We start from the raw sequence: 11,423 nt of genomic DNA on the forward strand, positions 1-11,423 counted from the left end.
AAAAAATATTAATTTCAAGTGGGTGTACTCACTTTTTCACATGACCGTATATCTAACTGTTCAACAACAATATATTATTTTTAAATGGGCTATGATTCAGAAGGTAGCTTGTGATTGACATCAACATTTCACCTCACTGAGACTGCTAATGCTCAAGAGAAAGTTGCTGTATAGGCTATTTAGTCTAAAAATAAATAGAGGTCCCACCAGTGTATTTCCTCATTTTTTATTCCTATTAACCCTCAACTTCTCCCCCATTCAAGCTTCTCTGAAGTGTCATCATCTTGGCCTCCCCACACAGCCAGAAATGGATGCTGTATTTTAATGCAGGATGTTGCAACCCAAAACACCTACAAAAAACATAATGCTAATTAATACAGGCATGGCAGGCATTAGAAGTAACATTAGCACGAACAATATCAACAATATAAGAACAGAAAATATAACATTAGGACACTGAGTTCCTGTCTGCCTCTTTTGCTTTGTTATTCTAAGAGTTTTCTTAGTCCATACCTCTTGAGACAAACTGGCATAGAGCCGGTCTCATCCCTGCAACACAGTCTGAATGTTAATAGATTTGCACCCACTGATTGTTACTGGGAAATGCCTGCCAATTCCTGCAAAGGCTCACTGATGCAAAAATAATTATAAAACAGGATCATTTATTATGGTAATGTAAATGTCTGCAAATCTTACATTAGGCCCATATTATTTGTACATTGCATTCTTTCACTGACCAATATGTAACCTATACTATGCAGAAGGATTCATCACTGAAGGATTAGCTGAATGTTGGCAAAACTACTCTCTACTCCAGGCAGCACTGAGTCAAGAGCTGCCCTCTGCTGGACCCACTGTTGGTATTCTGTGACCAAGATTCAAACCTCTGGGTACAACGGCACAGTTGTACTGTGGGGCAGTGACACTTAGACCCCGGTGGCACTTGGGGGCGAGAAAATCTTCTAAGCAATCTCTTTAATTTCCACAAAACGTTCCAACTGCAGAAGGGTTGTGTGAGGATGGTGAAGGTCACAAGATCCCAAATGGATAAAGGTGTCCGAACAATGCGTCATCAAAGGATCCAGGCAAGCCTAGTTCAGCCGGCCCACAATTAGAAGAATGAATGTTGTTGTCGCTGGCTGGTTTCGATCCATGGTTTTCTATGTGGCAGACTGTGTCTTTAACCATTACGCTATTTAAACAGCATGAATGCAACTTTTACCTCAGCCATTACATTTTTGCAGACATAACGTGGACAACAGAACGTTTATTAACCGAACTAAAGTGTACTCTTATACATTACTGTAGTTGTCTAGCTAATAGATATACAGTACCTATAATGAAAACAATGACTCCAATCACTCCATGGCTGGTTTGTTTTTTTAGAAAACAATATCAATATAAAAGGGTCACATAATACAATTATTCTCTTAAATATATGAGATTCATAGTATAACAGAGTGTATATATCATAGTGCGATGGCTGAAAAGTATAAAGTGGATAAATATTTCTGAGAGAAAAAAAACTGAATCAAACAGGGGTTGAAATATTGAAGGGCCGAGATATACCCACAACACCACACGGCCTGCTGCTATTCAGTTCCTCTCTGTATCATCCCCAAATGTAACTTTACCCCAGCCATTACATTTTTTGCTGAAATAACGTGGGCAACAGAACGTTTATTAACAAAACTAAAGTGTACTCTTGTACAAAGATTACTGTATATGGTCATCCATACAATAACAGTTGAATAGGAAACCATGACGCTACGTGAACTACGAGGAAATTGAAAGCACTGGCTGAACCTCAAATCGTATACTATGTACTATAAGTATGGACTTCGCAGATGATGGTGAAATACGTAATGTTTTGGATAAACATTTTTATTTCAATAAATCAATCAATCAAATGTATTTATAAAGCTCTTTCTACATCAGCAGATGTCACAAAGTGCTTTTACAAAAAACCTGGCCTTAAACCCCAAGGAGCAAAAAACAGTAGTGTGGAATTCAGTGGCTAGGAAAAAAACCCTAAGAATGCCAAAACTTAGGAAGAAACATAGAGAGGACCCAGGCTCAGAGGGGTGACCAGTCCTATTCTGGCTGTGCCAGGTGAACATATTAAGATAACAATTATAATAATTAATAAATAGGTGTGGGCTGAGTCCAGAGTCTATTTAGACCTAGTCCAGGTTGGAAGCATGACCTGATGGACAAGGACAGGGACAACACAGGGGAGGGGGAGGTGTCAGCACAGTGAGGCATCGTCTCGATCTGCCACACAACCAGGAGGACTCTGGACAGGGACAGCAACGGGTCCCCCAAGCCAGGTACTCCGCAGATGAGTGCCAGGACCTCATGCCCTCCTAAGTTCAAAATGGGAACGAGACTGGGAAAATTCAGAAAATGCATTCCTCATATCAATATATTTATATTTATATACACTCACCTAAAGGATTATTAGGAACACCATACTAATACTGTGTTTGACCCCCTTTCGCCTTCAGAACTGCCTTAATTCTACATGGCATTGATTCAACAAGGTGCTGAAAGCATTTTTTTAGAAATGTTGGCCCATAGTGGTAGGATAGCATCTTGCAGTTGATGGAGATTTGTGGGATGCACATCCAGGGCACGAAGCTCCCGTTCCACCACATCCCAAAGATGCTCAACTGTTGACTGTGGGGGCCATTTCAGTACAGTGAACTCATTGTCATGTTCAAGAAACCAATTTGAAATGATTCGAGCTTTGTGACATGGTGCATTATCCTGCTGGAATAGCCATCAGAGGATGGGTATATGGTGGTCATAAAGTAATGGACATGGTCAGAAACAATGCTCAGGTAGGCCGTGGCATTTAAACGATGCCCAATTGGCACTAAGGGGACTAAAGTGTGCCAAGAAAACATCCCCCACACCATTACACCACCACCACCAGCCTGCACAGTGGTAACAAGGCATGATGGATCCATGTTCTCATTCTGTTTACGCCAAATTCTGACTACCATCTAAATGTCACAGAAATCGAGACTCATCCAGACCAGGCAACTTTCTTCCAGTCTACAACTGTCCAATTTTGGTGAGCTCGTGCAAATTGTAGCCTCTTCTTCCTATTTGTAGTGGAGATGAGTGGTACCCGATGGGGTCTTCTGCTGTTGTAGCCCATCCGCCTCACGGTTGTGCGTGTTGTGGCTTCACAAAAGCTTTGCTGCATACCTCGGTTGTAACGAGTGGTTATTTCAGTCAAAGTTGCTCTTCTATCAGCTTGTATCAGTCGGCCCATTCTCCTCTGACCTCTAGCATCAACAAGGCATTTTCACCCACAGGACTGCCGCATACTGGATGTTTTTCTCTTTTCACAACATTCTTTGTAAACCCTAGAAATGGTTGTGTGTGAAAATCCCAGTAACTGAGCAGATTTTGAAATACCCAGACCGGCCCGTCTGGCACCAACAACCATGCCACGCTCAAAATTGCTTAAATCACCTTTCTTTCCCATTCTGACTTTCAGTTTGGAGTTCAGGAGATTGTCTTGACCAGGAACACATCCCTAAATGCATTGAAGCAACTGCCATGTAATTGGTTGATTAGATAATTGCATTAATGAGAAATTGAACAGGTGTTCCTAATAATCCTTTAGGCGAGTGTATAGGTAGCTAGGACACGTTTTTCCTGAAATGTGAGTATAACGTTTATTTCACAATATTTGACTGCATCACCGATGGGTAATACAACGCCGAGCGTGTTTTCGACATTCAGGCAGCTAACTTAAGCACAGTTATGTCTGCCTATATCTGGTTGGCTAGCTAGCCAGCTAGTAGTAAACTACTAAAGTAATGAAGGTATCTAACCTAGGGTTGCGGGATCGTCCCGTATTGAAAAATAAAAAGCGCTGTCCCTTACAGAATCAATACGGGGTGCAATTTGTTTCGTACAAAACCCTTAAGCTTAGATTGCCACGAAAAATTATGAAATCAAAATAGTTTCATGAATAGTTTCAAAATAGCAGAGATGTTTATAATCAGAATGACAGGTGAGTTGTCAGTCACCGAACGTCATCGTTGCCCTGGTTACGGAGACTCAGACGCAGGGTAACATCAGCAGTGCGATTCTCCCAAGTATGTTGATAGTTCTGTAATAAGAAGATACGACCCTCCGCACGCACGAGCTGTGTATATGTGTGAGAGAAAGGTAACCACATAACCCACTTGGTGGAAAGTAAAGTCACTTTTGTTTAATATAGCACATTTATAAACAACAGTAGTTGACACAAAGTGCTTTACAGTCGAGGCAGATGGATTAACATCTGCCTCAAAACAGGTATAAGTGCAGGCGCTAGAACAAACGTTTTGGATGGGCTTTTGATTGCCATGGGCACATTTGTCCTATTTATCCATATATAATAGTAGCTTAAGCACGACGGACGGAAAGCAAATAGTATTTGCATGCATGGCTTGCTGAGGCTATATACTAGCAACATACAGAGCTGTCAATCAAATTTGAAAGCTTTAGTAACTGCAGTAGTTATACGTTCTTTGTAGCATAGTGATCACATCACTTAAAGCACATCTTCGATCCGATCGCATTTGCAGATGAAGGCAAGACAGCTAGCCTACATTCCCAACAGCAGATGAAGGCAAGAGAGCTAGCCTACATTCCCAACAGCAGATGAAGGCAAGAGAGCTAGCCTAAATTCCCAATAGTTATTAGTGAAGTACAGTATTGGGAAGCATTACCCAAACTATTTTGGGGGGCAAAGAATTCTTGCTGGGAGACAATGCCCCTGTGCCACCGGGTCTGTATACATGATTAAGGGAATAATACAAAAAAGGCAACCATACATAATTGTACATATAATACATATAGGGCAAGACTAAAATGGAAAACACTTAAGACAACTAAAATTATGTAAAATCAAATCAATAAGAAGTTAAGAGAAATCATAAAACCAACAACAGATTAACCAACACAGTAAGAGGAAGTAAAGAGACTTGACAAAAACCAAGGGACAACATCAGACTGAACTAAAAGCAAGCAAAAAAATTTATGTATTTAAATTTGATTTAAAATTGTCAATGGTGGAATGGGACTTAATGTGGGATGGGAGACTATTCCAGAGCATGGGAGAAGCAACAGACAAAACTAGGCTACATAATCCTTCCTGGATGGGGGGTTCTTGCTTCTTCCAAATCTTCCAAATAGTTTATTTTGAAAGACCAAATATCTTGCCCATGTCTATGATCTGATGTTTTAATCCTTAATATAATTGATGCAACTGTTACTCTTATTTAATCTACTTCCATTACATTAATGTTCACAGTAGCCGAGGACTTTGAAAATGATTAATAGAAATGCATTTCTATGCATACAAATTGGTGCATTGAAATTCACCAGAATGTAGGGAATGAAGCATCTGACATTCTCATTGGGGAGGACCACCAGACCCTGCTTCATTTGTGTCCCCAGGGTTTGGGGCCGCTGGCAAGGTGTCCCTTATTCTTCCACGTTGAAGGTGGCAACCCTAATCTAACCCTACAGCGTGATATGTTGTTGACTTGCACAGCTGCATTTGGTTTATTCATTATGATTCTTGCACATCTAGCTAGTGTTAATGGTTATACAATTGTGCTCATAAATTTGCATACCCTGGCAGAAATTGTGCAATGATGGCATTGATTTAGAAAATATGACTGATCATGCAAAGAAATTGTATTTTATTTAATGGTAGAGATATGAAGCCATTTATTATCACATAGTTGTTTGGTTCCTTTTTAAATCATAAGGATAACAGAAATCACCCAAATGGCCCTGATCAAAAAACATACCCTTGAATGTTTGGCCTTGCTACACACACAAAAACGTGACACAAACAGGTTAAAGTGGCAATTAAAGGGTAGTTTCCCACAAATGTGGCTTTTTAAATTGCAATTAGTGTCGAAAAAGGTGAAGGTTCTGGAGTGGCTATCACTGTCTCCTGGCCTTAATATCATCGAGCCACTCTGGGGAGATCTCAAATGTGCAGTTCATCCAAGACGGCCAAAGAATTTGCATGACCTGGAAGCATTTTCCAAGACGAATGCGCAGCTATACCGCCTGCAAGAATTCAGGACCTCATAGACAACTACTACAAAAGACTGCACGCTATCATTGATGCTAAAGGGGGCAATACAAAGTATTAAGAACTAAGGGTTTGCAAACTTTTGAACAGGGGTCATTTCATTTTTTTCTTTATTGACATGTTTTGTTTTATGATTGTGCCATTCTGTTATAACCTACAGTTGAATATGAATCCCATAAGAAATAAAATGTGTTTTGCCTGCTCACCCATGTTTTCTTTAAAAATGTCACATATATTAGCAATTCTCCAAGGGGTATGCAAACTTTTGAACTGTAATTGCTCACTGACAATAGTGAATGGAGGATGACATCAGGCATTCTCAAAGCAAAGTTTATATTTCTGAATACAAGGATACTCTACTATGTAATTACTCATTTGAATTCGTGGAGATTTAATAAATACAAAGTATTTTGTACAATCATACTGACAATGTGATGTCAACCAAAGACATGGTTCATAACAAAAAAATATAGTCAGCAAATCAGCAAAGATCACTACAGTATTGTTAATGCATTTAGTGCATTTAACACTTTGAATATTAGGGAATGTCAATCTAAAAATACTGCAAAGGAACTGAAGAGTGTTCACCTATTTCCTTGAGGTTTAGTGTGAGGGACATTGATGGTCATTGTGAGGGGACATTGACACAAGCTACAGTAGGAAGGAAAAACAAAGAGAAATACAAACACATTATATTAAGGGTTACTCCTGATAAAAATATCCAATATTCCAGTTTGTTTTAAACTTAAAGGATCTTGGAAACCCTAGGTGAACCATGATGTGGAGGTACTATCACTCTGTGCTTACATTCTGAGGACTAACACATGCATACAGTTTTCCTTTTATAACAACTAAAGTTAGCACGATGTGCAAGACTCATACTAAATGAAAATAAAGTCAACATACCGCTATCTAGTCAGTCGCGCGGTGGGGTTAGATACCTGGCTTCATTACTTTAGTTCAGCAACTGTAGCCTACTAGCTGGCTAGCTAGCCAACCAGATGTAGGCTGACATAACTAACTGTGCTTAAGTTAGTTGCCTGAAGTCGAAAAAACACTCGGGGTTGTATTTCCCATTGGTGATGCAGTCATTTGCTGAAAATATTGTTATAAAAATAAACGTTATACTCACATTTCAGTAAAAACGTGTCCCAGCTACCTATAGACTTCAATCTACTTGGATCCAGTTCGGATTTTCCATAAGTCCCACCAAGCGAGCCCACTGAAACCACGCACACGAGAACTTGTCGATCGAATGTGTCTCAATAATGTGTAATTATAAAATTCAGATTAAAATGTAATTAAAATGCAGATTTGTAAATGTAAGTCAACACTTGTAAATGTTAAACAACAGTTGTAAATATTTTACAGAATTGTGTTTTTTTGTGAAATATATTTTACATTTTCACACATTTTATTTATATTTGTGAAACATGTTTACATATTTACAGATAATGTTTTTATTTACAAAATATTTTTTCACATCTACAAATCCTATTTTTATTTGTTGTGATGAATATACGCAGGGATTTTCTATATATATTTACGAATATTGAGACACATCTAACTCCATACAATGCGTTCTGAGTAATTGCTTAGCTGCACAAAATGTTCTGCTAGTTTTATGCTTTGACGCCACAGGTATGATCGAGGCTTTAAGATAACGTGACGCAGACTTCCGTTGACCAATGGGAATGCTGCATTTTTAGACCTATGTTGGTGTACCCATAGACATAATAAAGAGTAGACGCAGCATTGGCTGCTGGGCGCGAGAAATACGGCCGCCATCTTTGACTGGTCATACTCCTATTTGCGTAGCAGCAGAAGCAACGATGCCAGAGCACTGTGCAGCGTACTCCTGCTCATATCGGCGGACCATCGAAAGCAGGGCTCAGGGGATTACTTTTCACAAGTAAGATTTAACTATACCGTACTATTGGTTGTATTTTGAGACTAGAATATTACCAGAGAGTTGAGAAGGAGCAAGGATCTTTGATATTACTGTACTGAAATCGTATCCAGCTAGCTAGGCCATGTTTACTGCACCAGCCGGTGTTTGACTAGGGGAGGACTGACAATTGACTAGGGGAGGACTGACGATTGACAAGGGGAGGGCTGACGATTGACGAGGGGAGGACTGACGATTGACGAGGGGAGGACTGACGATTGACGAGGGGAGGACTGACGATTGACGAGGGGAGGGCAGAAGATTGACAAGGGGAGGGCAGAAGATTGACAAGGGGAGGGCTGACGATTGACAAGGGGAGGGCTGACGATTGACGAGGGGAGGGCTGACGATTGACGAGGGGAGGGCTGAAGATTGACGAGGGGAGGGCAGAAGATTGACGAGGGGATGACTGACGATTGACTAGGGGAAGACTGACGATTGACAAGGGGAGGACTGACGATTGACTAGGGGAAGACTGACGATTGACAAGGGGAGGACTGACGATTGACAAGGGGAGGACTGACGATTGACAAGGGGAAGGCTGACGATTGACAAGGGGAGGACTGACGATTGACAAGGGGAGGGCTAACGATTGACTAGGGGAGGACTGACGATTGACAAGAGGAGGACTGACGATTGACAAGGGGAGGATAAAAGCTTAATCGGGGTGATGTTTGATAAGGCGACAGCGGATACTTGACCAAGGGAGGGGTGACGTTTGACCGATGGAGGGGTGATGACTGAGTAGAAGGAAGAACGGAGTTTCTGGGGACGAATGATAATGTTCCAATTATGGATGCTGTAGAGGCTTGATAAGTCATATTCTATAACACTGACTTAGATTACAACTGACGCAAGAATGCTATTGTAGAAATAAAGCAAATATTACTGGTATAACATTGGCCAGCTAATTTTACACAAGTGGCACAGACTGTATCATATATATTTATATAAATAAAAGACGGTATTATCATTGTTGGGCAGTACTAGCTTAGCTAGTAACTTAGTATTTTGGTAGTAGCTTCACTATTTCCAGAATCAAGTAACTTTTCAGTAGTAGTAACTACTTTATTTACCAAGTAGCTTGGCCACACAAGCTACTTTTCTTGTCATGTGAAATTAGCACAACTTAAAGTAGCTTCCTATGTAATGAACTAGCCTACTGCTGTGTTTGTGTTACTTAGCTTGCTACATTTGACTGGGTGGTAGTTTTTGTGTAGTGAAGCTTTATTCATGACAGAGTAACTAATAGCTTAGCTCACTGCAATTTCCAAGTTACTTGCCCAACACTGTGTATTATTCACGTGTAATTCACCCTAACAAAAGTAAGTTACCTCTCATGTCTCATACCCACCCTACTTAAAATAAAGGCAACAGAACATCTGATAGTAGAATGGTTTTCAAACAAGCTTATTATTTAGTTCAGCGGTATGTGCTCACCTACAGGTTCAGCCAAGATCACTTGGAGATCCTATTTAATTCAATCAGAGCGTCAGGTAGGGTTGGTGTTCTTTTAATTACAATTTTGAAAATATACCTAATGAATATCTTTATGTCTTGTGAGTAATGTATGTATTGTGTGCCTGTTTTCCATATAAGGAGGCTGGAATAACAATCCATCGGCACTTCCAGGCCATCTTCCGCCGCCTGATGGTTCGGTGTGGTGTCTCACCTGTGTAAAGCACTATATAAATATAATGTATTTTTTTAAATTATTATTTTAATAAGGTGCTGAGTGCTGCAGAGAGGGTGATCCGCCAAGCTTCACCAATGCCAGCTCCTAAGGTGTCGACAGTCACAGACAATCGTCTGGTAGGAGATTGGAACGGAGGATGTTTTTCTGCTTGGGGAACACATTGAGGAGACTCAGTTTGGCATCGACAACCATCATTCTGACTTGTTGTCATTGGTTGTGTCTGTGTTTCTCAAAATAAGGCTGCACCACATTACCGAACTCACCTCTATTGAACTGCAGAAAGGGAGCACAAGGAATAACTGTCCTCTTTCAGGGGTTTTAGAGCGTGTGCATGTGTGTGGTTCCACGACAATTCAAGACTTTAATCCTAAATTCCAGCATCCCAAAACTAATTCTAAGCTTTATATCTGTACTTTAACCTTACTCATCACACATAGTATCTTTATGTCATATCTGTCATCATTCTGACAAGATTAACACTGAAACTGAAAGCAATGGCTTAAAACTGCCTGAAAACAGTGGTCTGTCACATTTTATGTGAATACTGCTGTAAATGTTGGTGGGTCTGTAAATACCTCTGTTTGTTTGTGTTTCATGAACTCTAGCCTCATGGTGTGTCTCCAGGAATCCAAATGTTGGTCTCCTTTGCCTTGCACTGGGTTTGTGAGCTTGTGTATTATGAATTTTATCTTTACATTATGTCCTTGTGTTTGTGATTGTCTTAGCCCTGATCTCTTTCCCTCTGGGTTCTGAAAAGCACTTGTAACTGTGTTTTGAAAATTGCTACATTAATTAAGTTTGCAGACTTTTCAAGGGAGTTTCAACAAAGTAAATGTGCAGTTTAAATAAAAACTGTCACTTTTCATTTCATCCTGCTATTTTAGACTGGGATCCATGTGTGTATGTTGGGATGGGGGCTGTGAAATGAGAGAGAGAGAAATATATATTTCTGACTTTACTGCCACTATTTACACATTAGGTGTTTCAATCAGAATGATAGTCAAACTGGAAATGTTCCTGTTTTTCTCCCTTTTTGGGGATTATGTTCAGTTTTGATGAATATAAAACTATGAATATTAAAATACGCCGAACCATGTGTCCTGTATCATAGCTACATGTATGACCTTTGCAGCAAAAAAACCCGCGTGAAAATCAGTAAGGTATTCACTGAGGTATGATTAATTAAATGCGCAGCTCGTTTCACCTGCCAAAACAGATTACATTGAGTGGAGTGGCGGACCGGTCCAAGATGGCGGTCTCACGGCTCGTCAGCGCCAGTGGGCAGTAGCGGTCGATGCCGCGTCTACTCTTTATTATGTCTATGGGTGTACCCCCCAACACATTTTCCTGTGAAAAAAATTGGTGAAACACTACAATTGTTCCATTATATCACAGTGTATATATTATGGACATCTATTTGCATTATAATGTAATCTACATGTTAGCCCTTCAATAGAAAACATCTATATTTTGATTTTGACTAGTTAATAATAACCAATAATATAATTAATAATAATTTTGGGTTGCCAGCAACATTGTTTGGTAATACTGCCACTCAAAATTGTCAGTGTATCATTATGTTTTAGTGTGTTTCAGGTGCAATAGCAAACTTTACCATTTAGTCCCGAGGCTACAAACCTATGCAGCTGTGTGTGACTGTG

General features: G+C 40.0%; 1 long non-coding RNA gene across 1 annotated transcript; it reads right to left on the reverse strand.

The window, feature by feature from the left end:
• Positions 1–7,353, reverse strand: LOC109616624. Its single transcript, XR_002197840.2, has 3 exons — positions 7,251–7,353; positions 6,707–6,769; positions 1–350 (listed from the first exon to the last, which is right to left on the reverse strand). It is a non-coding gene; the product is annotated as an uncharacterized LOC109616624 (long non-coding RNA).
• Between the last annotated feature and the right edge of the window lie 4,070 nt (positions 7,354–11,423).

The sequence above is a fragment of the Esox lucius genome, chromosome 14, assembly GCF_011004845.1.
Source record: "Esox lucius isolate fEsoLuc1 chromosome 14, fEsoLuc1.pri, whole genome shotgun sequence".
NCBI lineage: Eukaryota > Metazoa > Chordata > Actinopteri > Esociformes > Esocidae > Esox > Esox lucius.